The sequence below is a fragment of the Pinus tabuliformis genome, chromosome 4_1 (assembly GCF_031772625.1).
Source record: "Pinus tabuliformis cultivar Carrire ecotype Pingquan chromosome 4_1, CPIR1, whole genome shotgun sequence".
Taxonomy (NCBI): domain Eukaryota; kingdom Viridiplantae; phylum Streptophyta; class Pinopsida; order Pinales; family Pinaceae; genus Pinus; species Pinus tabuliformis.
This window is the reverse complement of record NC_142303.1, coordinates 57,534,955-57,549,202: the sequence shown is the minus strand read 5'-3', so window position 1 is coordinate 57,549,202 and position 14,248 is coordinate 57,534,955. Positions and strand designations below refer to the sequence as shown.

Here is a 14,248-nt window from a genome sequence, read left to right as displayed (position 1 = left end):
GAGAACTGCTAGGCTATCGGAAGCTAACCGTCGGACGTCGGGGTGGCTCCGAAATCGGTGAGAGCCGTCGGATGGGGAGGGCCCGATCCGACGGTGGACGGAACTATGAGCTGCGGGTACGATAATGTACGGGGCCTGGCGGGGGTTCAAACCTTTGGGTTTGTGGGTTATGGTATGTGCGCCGGGGGTAAAGTTTGACTGTTTAAAATATTTAAACAAAACCTGAAAATGCGAGCGCGCAGGGTAAAACATTAAGGTTTATGGGTGAGAAAGGGGAAGGGAATGGTTATTAATTTAACCAAATGCTAAATTAATTCTAGGTTTGAACGCGGAAAGGCTAATGCCAAGCCCCAAATGAACTTAGCATTTCCCCAAACTGATGTTATAGGGCTATAGTGCCAGGGGATGGGAATATGTATTATTTTTTGGAATTTTATATAGTTTTTTGTAGCAATAGGGATAGGAACATGGGTTAGGGAGCTATATAAATAGAATTAGAAGTTAATATGAGTTTGCGAGGTGAAATAGTAGGGCAGAGGTTAAGTTTATGGACTGAAACTTAGACATAAGAAGTGAATGGAATGTGGAGAAATGATTTTTACACAAGAAATGTGGCTTCTTTTCATTGAAGAAAGTCAAAGCTTGACTTAGTATTTTACAAAAATGAAGTGATAACAGGACTGGTTGGGCAGATCCCAAGGTCCTTCAGGGGATATTAGTAAGAAACTTTGAAGGGGGGGGTGAAAGGGAGTTAGACATGCTTCCATAATTCTGCCATCAAACCACTGCTTTGGCACTTTTGTTATTGATGAGATGAGCTCTCCTTTGATAAGACAAAACTGATCAAAACCTTGCTTTTGCAACTTCAAACTACCTACCCAGCCTAATACACCTAACATTTTTTCTTCCTTTTGCATGGGTGCACTTAGACTTGCAGACCCTGATTATCTTTTTTTTTTTTTTATTGCCCTCCTATCTAAGTGTACCCTTATCTCTTCCAAGGGCCCAGATTAAGCAGTTGGGCTCCTTCATTTCTCTACCTAGCTAAAATCTGCCAAGATTAAACAGTTTGGACAGATATTCATTCTCTATCTTCTAAAAAAAGAAATTTAAACCTAGGGAAGCCAAGATTAAGTTGTTTGGCCTTCCCTTAACTGAGAAATCCTTCAAAAATGGAACTTTTGCAGCATGGAACAGATGAACATTTTTGGCACTTCCATTGTCAATCATGAAATATGAAACCTATTGCAATAGGAGGCTAACAGTGGCTCCACTTGGGGATGGATTTTCCTTGTGAAAAGTCAAGAACAATAGGTCAGATGGCCTTGATCTTCAATTTTTGCTGTACTCTAAAAACTTCCCTTTGCGGGTTGCTTTATTTGCATATATGACAACACACTTGTGGAGCTTAGGGCCTTCTCTTCGGGCTTCAACTGCAGCAAGTTACTATCCAAACTAAACTGAAATCCTACCTACTTATCCTAATCAACTTTCTGACTGCTGGTTAGGTAAAATGAAACAGCCAGTGCAACCACTTAAGCATTATATACATCAGTGACCTTTGCTGCTTGTATTTGATGGTGTTTAAAACTGAGATCTTACAATCAAATCTGGTTTTATTAAACTTTGAGAAGATAAGGAAACTCCTGATCTCCTTTTCTGAATCTAGAAACTGTAAAAAAGGATCTTGCAAAATATATACACTACTCCTGAGCTGAATCAAACAACTGCGCAAATGTTCTAGATAGCTTTCATGCCATGAAACTGAAATATCATCCTTGTCTTCACCACCCTTCATGCTTTCAACTGCTGTTTGCGATGATATTTTAACTGACTGTAGGGCCTGTGTACTGCGACCATTATCATATTGATTTGGACCTTCATGGTCTGTTAATGGAGAAGAATTCTGATTTCTTTCCTCATTCAACCTGTCAGCTGTTGGATCATAGGGAGTTTGGAAGGACTGTTGTAATTTATTACATACAGGTTCAAATGGAACTTGACAGATTCCTACCAGCTGTTCTGCTTTTTCTTTGAATAATTCAAATGATTCAAAACAAAAGGGCAAGGAACCAACTTGGAGTTTTTGATCATCTGTTGCTGCTTCCAAGCCTTTTTCTGCAATCTGATGTTCAATGGGATTCTGGGACTACAAATTTAGATATGACCAATTTTGAACAAAGATTTGATTTCTTTCCAGATGGTCAATACCAAGGCTTGTTGATATTTGATTTTTAATTGCATGATAGTTATCTCTGATAAACTAAAAAGACTCAAAACAAAATGGTAAATTTCCTTCACTTATTTCAAAATTTTCTGCACCTTCCTCCTCATTCTTATTGCTGAAGTGAACAAGCTGATTAGTACTTTGAAGCTGTTGAACCTGAATCTCTTTGTTTTTGCCCAAATTATCTTCTGATTCGTCTGCAAGGTTAATTTGGATATGTAAAACATAATCATCATCATATCGATCATATTTGGCCACATTATTAAAAGAAGCCATATTATCGAATGCACATAGTAAACTAGGGGATTTCTCCTCCACACATTGTTCTGTGACTCTATTTTCTGATCTATGGTTGGTTGAATTGGTAAAAATCTGTTCAAAAATGTCAACCCTTTCTTCTTGTGGAGCAAAAGTGTCATGGTGATCTAAACATTCAACTTTCATTGTGACCTTCTGCTTTAATTCCTCTGCTTTCTTTATCAAGATATCCATTTCTTCCTCTTTTTTTGCTTTCAGCTTCCTCTCCCTAACTTTTAGATTAACCTCTACATCTACTGCCATGTTCTGCATCTGTTGCATAGTGGAGGGGTTTCTCTCTCTCAGATGAAATTCTATCTCTGAATCAAATGCTCTTGGATAATGCAGTAGAGCCAAATCAGATGGAGGTTTTATATTCAATGGTATTGAATGATAGATTTGATTGAATCTGTTTGAAAATTGTTGTACTGTCTCATCTGGATGTCTTTTTAACTGATTATATTCTTCTATGATCATGAGGAGATTGACTTTTGTTATCCATCTATCAAGGAAGAGTTTGAGAAATTGCTCAAGATTTGAGATGCTTGCGTGAGGTAGAGTTTTGAACCAACTCCTGACTTTGCCTTGCAAAGAAAGAGCGAAAAGCCTAATACTAACATCCTCAACATCCACTTCAAATAAGTTAAGATAATCTTCAAAAACTTGGACATGCTTTTGGGCAGATACCATTCTCTCCATCAAATCTAGGGAGATACTTGGGATGATTGCTAGGTAGATTATTGAGTGCAGGAGGCAAAATGAGGGTTTTGTATCTATCAGGAACTTTATGAGGCAGTGGAATATGTTCAAGGATTGGATGATTTATCTGAAATTTTGGGTTCTCATTAATTGAAAAATGATCTTCAGGATTAGAAGACTGTTGTTTGAATGCATAAGGAGAGTTTTTGTATTCATTTTTGGAAAGAAGATAATAAAAACTTAATCTAAAATCATTTTTATAATACAATATACATTGAGAAATTTTGTCAATGAGAAAGAACACAATGTCTTGGATAACAATCCAAACCAAAAGACTGATTTTTCTATAGAGTTCTTTCAGGTCCATTTCTCCAGTGGAGTTTTGATTTTGAAAATGATGTGGAGTCGCCAAGTGGATGATTTTAACCTTGGTATGTCTGATCCCTGGCCACCATCAGAGATCAGATCTAAACTTGTATAACAATTTGAAAAAAGAGGAAGTTAATAAAAATAGGAGCTTGAATTTCCTTCAGATGAGTTTGAAACGGGGATTGATTAAGCCTTTGGGACAACTGTTTAAAGACTAAAACTAGGTTGGAGATTGACTGAAGCAACTTTTATTTACTCCTGTAAATTCAAAGCAAAAACAGTTTCAAAGGCTATCTGGCTAACTTCAGGCTCCATCTGTAGTTTTAGAAAATAAACAGTAGTAACAAACATTTATTCAAAGTTCGATCCCCAGCAGAGTCACCAATGATGTTATCACTCAGTTGTTCCCTAAGCTCCTTAAAGGGAATATGGCCGAGGTAACCACTAACCAATATTTTAGCTGCAGGTCCTAGCCTACCTGCAACCAGAGAGGGCTCTCTCTTTATGATTTAACTTTGTTTTTGTTATTTTAGGCTAGATATGAAGTGCAGGGTGTTAGAAAATTATATATTACGGAGCAATGGAACACATAAAATATTGTAGAAATATAAACACAGAAAACGCACAAAACAAGAGATACATAGATATACGTGGTTCACCCAGTTTGGGCTATGTCCACCCCGAACAGCCAATCCTTCCTTTCTATTATCCAGCAAAATGAAGAGACACAACCTTTAGCAAATCCGCTGTAATATCCTCTGTTTTCTCTCACAGTCTCACCTCTCTATTTCTCGCTCACAGAATACACATATATATCACAGCCTCAAATACAATACCCTCATACAAAGAGAGGGGTTGCCTTCTAGGGCAAAAAAACCCTAAACTAAACATAAGTTCTACCGTCAGATCATCCGCCTAATGAACGACCTAGATTGACTAGAAATTACTATACTTTTACAAGGCAATTTTACATGTGTTTTTAGCTTTGGGGGTGTTAGACTCCCTCTCATGTCAAATATTGATTCTTCTTCAAAACCCTGTTTTGAAGAAGAAATCATTAATATGTTGCTTTTTTAGATTATGTAATTTGTTCTTCAGCTCTTCAACTGGCAGCGACTTCAAGCTCCTATCTCTGCAAAAGCACAAACACAAAACAAAGCATACATCAGACTCTACTGTTGATGAATTTGGTCCAGTTTACTATCAACGACTTCGTCATATGGTTTCAGATAAATTTCAGGACAACGTCTTTGTGCAATTATTTTTGCTCCATCCAGTATCGTGTTGTGAAACAGAACGCTGACGATGCATTTTATGAGCTGCAAAATCCTCAAGAACAAATTCAATCTTATGTGTTTGATGTGGTTCGAGCAAATGTTCCAAAGATGAATTTGGATGAATTATTTGAGCAAAAGGGCGATGTTGCCAAAGTTGTGTTAGAAGAGTTTGAAAAAGCAATGGGGTCATATGGGTATAACATACAACAGATACTTGTGGTTGATATAGTTCCGGATCCTTCAGTACAGAAGGCAATGAATGAGATCAATGCAGCTCAACGATTTCAACTTGCAAGTGTGTTGGATGAAGTTAGAGAGGGGTCGCGTGGGAAAGAGAATTCTTCTGGAAAATTGATGCTAGAAAATTGATGTTGCAGGTCCAGCTCTTGATCAAATATTCATAGCCTCATATACCCTTGTAAAGTGGATAATATTAAGGGAAATATTCCTTCTCTGATGGAGCCTTCAAGCAATACCCCTATTTTGCTCACCAAGTTGGGTTGTAAAGGGGGCATTCATTATCAAACTGAGCGTCTTCCAGCATCCTCTGTTTCTAACTCAGCTGCAACCAATGAAGGAGCTGATTATGGGATTCGGTCAACATCTCGTACAGTGTGTTCTGACCTGCTGCAATCAAAGACTCCTGCACCTGATATGAGTTCTGAAAAAGGAAATGCATCTGCTCATGACTAATTCAAGAAGACAAGATTGCTTTCAGAAGATACTCTTAGAGCTTCTGATTTACAAAATTTACCTAATTATATTAGAAGATTAAAATTGGAGAATATGGTTTTCCAGTCTCTTCATATGTTGCGGCAGTCACAGGAAACAGAATTCAAGCTCGCTCAAGAGAAACTATTTGCTCAGAAGGATTTTGTTCTTAGTATCTTCCGACAACTGGAGGGGACAAGCTGTGATTTTGCAAACAATCCTTCTCCCACCCTTGAAAACTCCGCAGAGAAAGAACATGAAAAATTTGTAAATATGCTAGCAATTGCAAATGGGATTGGCAGTACCCCCAAGGGTTTTCTTCATCATTATTTTGGCATTGGATGAGAGGCAAATAAATTGATTGGTTTTCTAGAGTATACAGTGGATTAGAAAATGATTACAGATTATAGTACAAAGGCAATTGGGAATGGTGAGCAACATGAAATTTGAGGAGACCCCTTTAACACGCTACCTCGTCACAAATCTGCAACCCCTCGATGACTTCGAAGACACCTCCCTACAGTCATAAGTACTTGCTTCTTAAGATCATCCAGGCGCGAGGAAAACGACTTCTTGCTCCGCATGTCTCCTTAATTTTAGCTTACTTGGTATCTTAACTTGGAGACTTGCCTTTTGTCACTTGGTAGTTTTCTTCATTCCTAGTTTTATTCCAGGTCTCCGCAACGTTCCTATTTCTATGAATTTTAAAGTTACAGGAGTATTTGTAGCCGGCAATGGAAAATTTGTACTATTCTTCTTCTGACCAGTAATGCCTAGCAAATAACTCTTTGGCCTCTACGATTATTCCGTAATTTCAAGGTTCTTCATCTCGAATGTTTGAATAAGTCTCTCATCAAGGATATTATTCTGAAATCAATAAAAGTAAACCATAACTGCATGTGGTATCTGAGTGTGCATTTGCAGCGTAACTGTAACCAATTCAATCCAAATATCAGACCGAACTAACACCGGCTTGCGCACAATGAACAAGTGTCTTGTGAAGGACAAGAGGAGCGAATAAATTATTGCTTCAGGAGTGGAGAACTACAGGTTTCAGGATGTGGCAGTGAGGGATCTGCAGGATGCGGTAGTGGAAGTTACAATTTGGTGTATAGTGGACATATATTGATGTCATTTACTTACTTTTCAAGATGTGGCATTAATGAATTTGCAGGATGTGGTCGTGGTAGGTTCACAAGAATTGCAGCACAATGGACACACTGATGTCAATTTACTTTGGCATCGAAAGTATGGTCATTTGAGCTTTCAACTTCTTTTATCTTTTTAGCAAGTTGGAAATGGCAGTCGGTATGCTTTTTATTCAAGAGAAGAAAGAGTTTGTGCAACTTGTTTGCAAGGTGAGCAATATAAGGAGGTTCTTGACATATGAGTAATTTGGAGAGCAAGCATGGTGTTGGATCTGTATATGTAGACGGTTTTGTGGGATTGCGGGCGATTGTTGGGATGCAACCATGTAAACCGCTCTCAGTTTAGTTGTCACCGTAAGCTGAATCGGCGGAATATTAGCTTAAAGGTTGTTGTATTAAAATGGCAAATGCAACGTGGCAAATTGAACTTAAGTCAAGATTATTTATCATAGCTAAAAATGCGATTTGGTTTAAGATTCCAATCCTGATCCTATGGAGATCTGCGCTCCGGCATTCATCTTTTAATTAGCCAATGATCAGAGGATTTTTAGGGACACGGTTCTGTTTTAGGATAGAATGTAACGCTCCTTTCTATTGTTGTAAATTTCAGTTTAAACAGCGCTCTGATTATGGGGTCGATCTGTTGTTTTTGTTTTAGAATAGTTTATAAAAATCATCATTTGTAATAAAAAAAGGTTAGAGAGAGGAGAGGGGAGAGTTTCTGAGTGCTGAGAGTGCTGGAGAACAGAGCTTACCATGTACAGTTTTTGGCAGAAAACTTAATGAAATTACACAGCTCTGACTTCTGAGATCCCTGTGGTATGTTAATTTAGCATAAGTGTTTCTTGTTTCATATGTGATCTGTTATGTTTCATTTCACTACATGATCATTTCTAATTTAACAAATGAAGTGTTAAAGTAAGAATTCATGCCTGCCATGCTCTGCTTTTAAGTTTGTTCAATTCAATGTTTTCTACTATTTAAGGAGGATTCAAAGTTACTGTTTGCCCTCCTTAGCTCCTCACCAGTCTTGCCATCCCATTTAAATCTAGATTTGATGCTAAATTTCTTGCCGACCTTGCCTCAGTCGATAACCCGTGTTGTTCATTATATTTCTCTGTTTCAAGCTGTGATTTTGCCCATGCAGCCCAGAAAAACCCCGCTATTTAATTAAAAACCCCAAATCAATCTTTCTAATCAGTTTACTAGCCTAATATCAGTGTTACCCGTTTGGTCATCTCATCAATTGAAGATCTACCGAGATTGACTGAAGAGAGCCTTCTCCTGCCCCGTAGGGCTAGCTACGAGGCTGAATGGTTTGATGTGGCCTTGAGGTTTACCTGTCTCAGCCTGAGGTGAAATTTCAAGTGCTAACATACTGGCGACCATACTAGGGAGAACATTCAATTTGTTGATTGTCTTGTCCCAGTACATGCAATCAAGGTGCAGATCTGATGCTGATGGTGGACAACAGTCAGACACATATGCAGGCTGAACCATTCACCTGGCGACTCCAACTCAATCCAGACATTCCAACGCATGCTGATCTGTTCAGGCAATGATAGGGTATGTGGCAGACCCTGCACTTTGTGAAGCTCTAAACGGAGTTAGAGAGTGGTTAGTAGATATTGAAACTAATGAAGAATTTTTCAGTATTTTCCTTCAATGTTTGAAATCTCCGAAGCTTCATCTTGAAAGCAAAACTAGATTTTGTGAGTTAGTTGTTGAAAGAGTTGAAAATGAGATTCAGTATCTCGATGAGCAAATTCAGTCATATGATTTCCAAGACCCTAAAAAGTTCTTGGAAATCCTTCCTCATTCGAAACAAGATATCATAGAATTGTCTACAGTCGTTTACATTGACAGTGTGCAGCTGGAAGTATGCATCACAGAGTTGGGGCAGCCAACAGAGTCCAGCTTTCGTGATCCTATTGCGGCATACATGGACACATTTTTCAGTTTGATTGATAGATCAGACTGTCTTGTACGTGATCAGGCTCAGTACGTGCATGAAGGGCTGCCAGCAACCGCATCTGTGACTTCGTGGCAGCATTCTCAAGCGGCTTCATTTTCAGGTTTACTTGAGTGGTTAATTTGGCATTTTAGTATTACCTGATCTAGTGTTTATACAACAAAGTAGGGTAGATTTGTAAATAAATAAGCAACCATAAGAGCAACATCTTGTTTTAGTTTGCTTGAAGATTGTTTGAGTTCAGTTTCAGTTTGAAAATAAGTCACGAGTTGTGTTGATGATGACTCCATTGCCCAATGGGTGGAGGCACTGTCTGCTCTCCCAAAGTTCTGCGGTTCTTGGCACCTCCATGAAGCAGCAACTGCCATCCCAAGTGGAGCTGATGTTAGACTCCGTCTCATGTCAGAGATTGATTCTTCTTCAAAACCCTGTTTTGAAGAAGAAATCATTAATATGTTGCTTTTTTAGATTATGTAATTTGTTCTTCAGCTCTTCAACTGGCAGCGACTTCAAGCTCCTATCTCTGCAAAAGCACAAACACAAAACAAAGCATACATCAGACTCTATTGTTGATGAATTTGGTCCAGTTTACTATCAACGACTTCGTCATATGGTTTCAGATAAATTTCAGGACAACGTCTTTGTGCAATTATTTTTGCTCCATCCAGTATCGTGTTGTGAAACAGAACGCTGACGATGCATTTTATGAGCTGCAAAATCCTCAAGAACAAATTCAAGCTTATGTGTTTGATGTGGTTCGAGCAAATGTTCCAAAGATGAATTTGGATGAATTATTTGAGCAAAAGGGCGATGTTGCCAAAGTTGTGTTAGAAGAGTTTGAAAAAGCAATGGGGTCATATGGGTATAACATACAACAGATACTTGTGGTTGATATAGTTCCGGATCCTTCAGTACAGAAGGCAATGAATGAGATCAATGCAGCTCAACGATTTCAACTTGCAAGTGTGTTGGATGAAGTTAGAGAGGGGTCGTGTGGGAAAGAGAATTCTTCTGGAAAATTGATGCTGGAAAATTGATGTTGCAAGTCCAGCTCTTGATCAAATATTCATAGCCTCATATACCCTTGTAAAGTGGATAATATTAAGGGAAATATTCCTTCTCTGATGGAGCCTTCAAGCAATACCCCTATTTTGCTCACCAAGTTGGGTTGTAAAGGGGGCATTCATTATCAAACTGAGCGTCTTCCAGCATCCTCTGTTTCTAACTCAGCTGCAACCAATGAAGGAGCTGATTATGGCATTCGGTCAACATCTCGTACAGTGTGTTCTGACCTGCTGCAATCAAAGACTCCTGCACCTGATATGAGTTCTGAAAAAGGAAATGCATCTGCTCATGACTAATTCAAGAAGACAAGATTGCTTTCAGAAGATACTCTTAGAGCTTCTGATTTACAAAATTTACCTGATTATATTAGAAGATTAAAATTGGAGAATATGGTTTTCCAGTCTCTTCATATGTTGCGGCAGTCACAGGAAACAGAATTCAAGCTCGCTCAACAGAAACTATTTGCTCAGAAGGATTTTGTTCTTAGTATCTTCTGACAACTGGAGGGGACAAACTGTGATTTTGCAAACAATCCTTCTCCCACCCTTGAAAACTCCGCAGAGAAAGAACATGAAAAATTTGTAAATATGCTGGCAATTGCAAATGGGATTGGCAGTACCCCCAAGGGTTTTCTTCATCATTATTTTGGCATTGGATGAGAGGCAAATAAATTGATTGGTTTTCTAGAGTATACAGTGGATTAGAAAATGATTACAGATTATAGTACAAAGGCAATTGGGAATGGTGAGCAACATGAAATTTGAGGAGACCCCTTTAACACGCTACCTCGTCACAAATCTGCAACCCCTCGATGACTTCAAAGACACCTCCCTACAGTCATAAGTACTTGCTTCTTAAGATCATCCGGGCGCGAGGAAAACGACTTCTTGCTCTGCATGTCTCCTTAATTTTAGCTTACTTGGTATCTTAACTTGGAGACTTGCCTTTTGTCACTTGGTAGTTTTCTTCATTCCTAGTTTTATTCCAGGTCTCCGCAACGTTCCTATTTCTATGAATTTTAAAGTTACAGGAGTATTTGTAGCCGACAATGGAAAATTTGTACTATTCTTCTTCTGACCAGTAATGCCTAGCAAATAACTCTTTGGCATCTACGATTATTCCGTAATTTCAAGGTTCTTCATCTCGAATGTTTGAATAAGTCTCTCATCAAGGATATTATTCTGAAATCAGTAAAAGTAAACCATAACGGCATGTGGTATCTGAGCGTGCATTTGCAGCATAACTGTAACCAATTCAATCCAAATATCAGACCGAACTAACACTGGCTTGCGCACAATGAACAAGTGTCTTGTGAAGGACAAGAGGAGCGAATAAATTAATGCTTCAGGAGTGGAGAACTACAGGTTTCAGGATGTGGCAGTGAGGGATCTACAGGATGCGGTAGTGGAAGTTACAATTTGGTGTATAGTGGACATATATTGATGTCATTTACTTACTTTTCAAGATGTGGCATTAATGAATTTGCAGGATGTGGTCGTGGTAGGTTCACAAGAATTGCAGCACAATGGACACACTGATGTCAATTTACTTTGGCATCGAAAGTATGGTCATTTGAGCTTTCAACTTCTTTTATCTTTTTAGCAGGTTGGAAATGGCAGTCGGTATGCTTTTTATTCAAGAGAAGAAAGAGTTTGTGCAACATGTTTGCAAGGTGAGAAATATAAGGAGGTTCTTGACATATGAGTAATTTGGAGAGCAAGCATGGTGTTGGAGCTGTATATGTAGATGGTTTTGTGGGATTGCGGGCGATTGTTGGGATGCAACCATGTAAACCGCTCTCAGTTTAGTTGTCACCGTAAGCTGAATCGGCGGAATATTAGCTTAAAGGTTGTTGTATTAAAATGGCAAATGCAACGTGGCAAATCGAACTTAAGTCAAGATTATTTATCATAGCTAAAAATGCGATTTGGTTTAAGATTCCAATCCTGATCCTATGGAGATCTGCGCTCCAGCATTCATCTTTTAATTAGCCAATGATCAGAGGATTTTTAGGGACACGGTTCTGTTTTAGGATAGAATGTAACGCTCCTTTCTATTGTTGTAAATTGCAGTTTAAACAGCGCTCTGATTATGGGGTCGATCTGTTGTTTTTGTTTTAGAATAGTTTATAAAAATCATCATTTGTAATAAAAAAAGGTTAGAGAGAGGAGAGGGGAGAGTTTCTGAGTGCTGAGAGTGCTGGAGAACAAAGCTTACCATGTACAGTTTTTGGCAGAAAACTTAATGAAATTACACATTTCTGACTTCTGAGATCCCTGTGGTATGTTAATTTAGCATAAGTGTTTCTTGTTTCATATGTGATCTGTTATGTTTCATTTCACTACATGATCATTTCTAATTTAACAAATGAAGTGTTAAAGTAAGAATTCATGCCTGCCATGCTCTGCTTTTAAGTTTGTTCAATTCAATGTTTTCTACTGTTTAAGGAGGATTCAAAGTTACTGTTTGCCCTCCTTAGCTCCTCACCAGTCTTGCCATCCCATTTAAATATAGATTTGATGCTAAATTTCTTGCCTACCTTGCCTCAGTCGATAACCCGTGTTGTTCATTATATTTCTCTGTTTCAAGCTGTGATTTTGCCCATGCAGCCCAGAAAAACCCCGTTATTTAATTAAAAACCCCAAATCAATCTTTCTAATCAGTTTACTAGCCTAATATCAGTGTTACCCGTTTGGTCATCTCATCAATTGAAGATCTACCGAGATTGACCGGAGAGAGCCTTCTCCTGCCCCGTAGGGCTAGCTACGGGGCTGAATGGTTTGATGTGGCCTTGAGGTTTACCTGTCTCAGCCTGAGGTGAAATTTCAAGTGCTAACAGGGGGCACTGCCCCCGAACCCCCGCTAGGGGACCGCTGGCCCTCGGACCCCCCAGACCCCCGCGGGGAGGGGTGTACAAACTTCCTGGGGTATACATCTAGCTGAAACAAAGACCTCTGAACAATCATGCTCCACACACAACAATCTCCCACTTGGAGAATGATTGTAGAAACTCCACTGCTGCTTCATTTGCTGGACAATGACTCCTCTTTGGACCTGGCTGTTTCTCATCTTCATCGTCATCCTTGAAGACCAATTGAAACTGAGCATATTCTCAGTTTCTCCCTGGTTACAACTTTTTTTAGCATATCTGCAGGATTCTGGCTAGTGTGTATCTTTTCCAGCTTCAACTCTCCATCTTCCAACACTGATCGTATGAAATGGTACTTGAGCTGTATGTGTTTAGTCCTAGAATGAAATGCTGAGTTCCTTGCAAGATGAATGGCACTTTGACTATCACTGTATAATGTGCCCATATCATGCTCCTTACCCAATTCACCCATAAACCTTTGTAACCAAATCATTTCTTTACTAGCCTCTGTAGCAGCAACATACTCTGCTTCTGTTGTTGAAAGTGCAACAACACTTTGGATTTTTGAAACCCAACTGACAGCTGTTCCTCCAACAGTAAATACATATCCTGTAGTGCTCCTCCTGTTATCTCTGTCACCTGCCATATCTGCATCAACATATCCTTGTAGGGAGATGTTTGAACCACCAAAGCATAATGCTTTATTTGTGGTACCTTTCAAATATCTGAGAATCCATTTCACTGCCATCCAATGTTCCTTTCCTGGATTGTTCATGTACCTGCTTACAAATCCCACTGCATGTGCAATATCAGGCCTTGTGCAGACCATTGCATACAACTGCTGATGCATATGGAACTTTAGACATATAATCCATGTCTTCTTGGGTCTTTGGGTACATTTCCTTGCTAAGTTTGAAATGACTAGTAAAAGGTGTACTAACTAGTTTTGCATTGTGCATGTTAAATCTTTTCAACACCTTTTGTATGTACTCATTCTGAGACAATGTTAATTTACGATTTTTCCTGTCTCTAGTTATTCTCATACCAAGGATTTGTTTTGCAACTCCCAAATCCTTCATTGCAAATGAATTTGCCAATTTTATTTTGAGCACATTTATTTCCTGCATGTTAGATCCTGCAACAAGCATGTCATCTACATACAATAACAATATAATATAGCTGCCATCATTTTGATTTTTCAAATAAACACAATGATCAGAGTGACATCTAGTATAACCTTGTTCAGACATAAACTTGTCAAATTTTAGATACCACTGCCTTGGAGCCTGTTTTAAGCCATACAAGCTCTTCTTCAACCTGCACACTAGTTTCTCCTTCCCTTTCACCTCATATCCTTGTGGCTGCTGCATATATATCTCTTCCTCCAAATCCCCATGGAGAAAGGCTGTCTTTACATCTAACTGCTCAAGATGCAAATCTTCAGCTGCTACAAGACTTAAAATGGTTTTGATTGAAGTCATTTTAACAACAGGAGAAAATATTTCATCAAAATCAATACCTTTCTTCTGTGCAAACCCCTTCACCACAAGTCTAGCTTTATACCTCTGTTTTCCTCCATCTTCTTCCTTCAGCCTGTAAACCCATTTATTCTTC

General features: G+C 38.8%; 2 pseudogenes; both read left to right on the top strand.

Annotated features, from left to right (window-relative positions):
• Positions 1-4,773: 4,773 nt before the first annotated feature.
• LOC149174150 (hypersensitive-induced response protein 4 pseudogene) lies at positions 4,774-5,238 on the top strand (annotated as a pseudogene).
• Positions 5,239-6,878: 1,640 nt separating this feature from the next.
• LOC149174149 (hypersensitive-induced response protein 4 pseudogene) lies at positions 6,879-9,737 on the top strand (annotated as a pseudogene).
• The last annotated feature ends 4,511 nt before the right edge of the window (positions 9,738-14,248 follow it).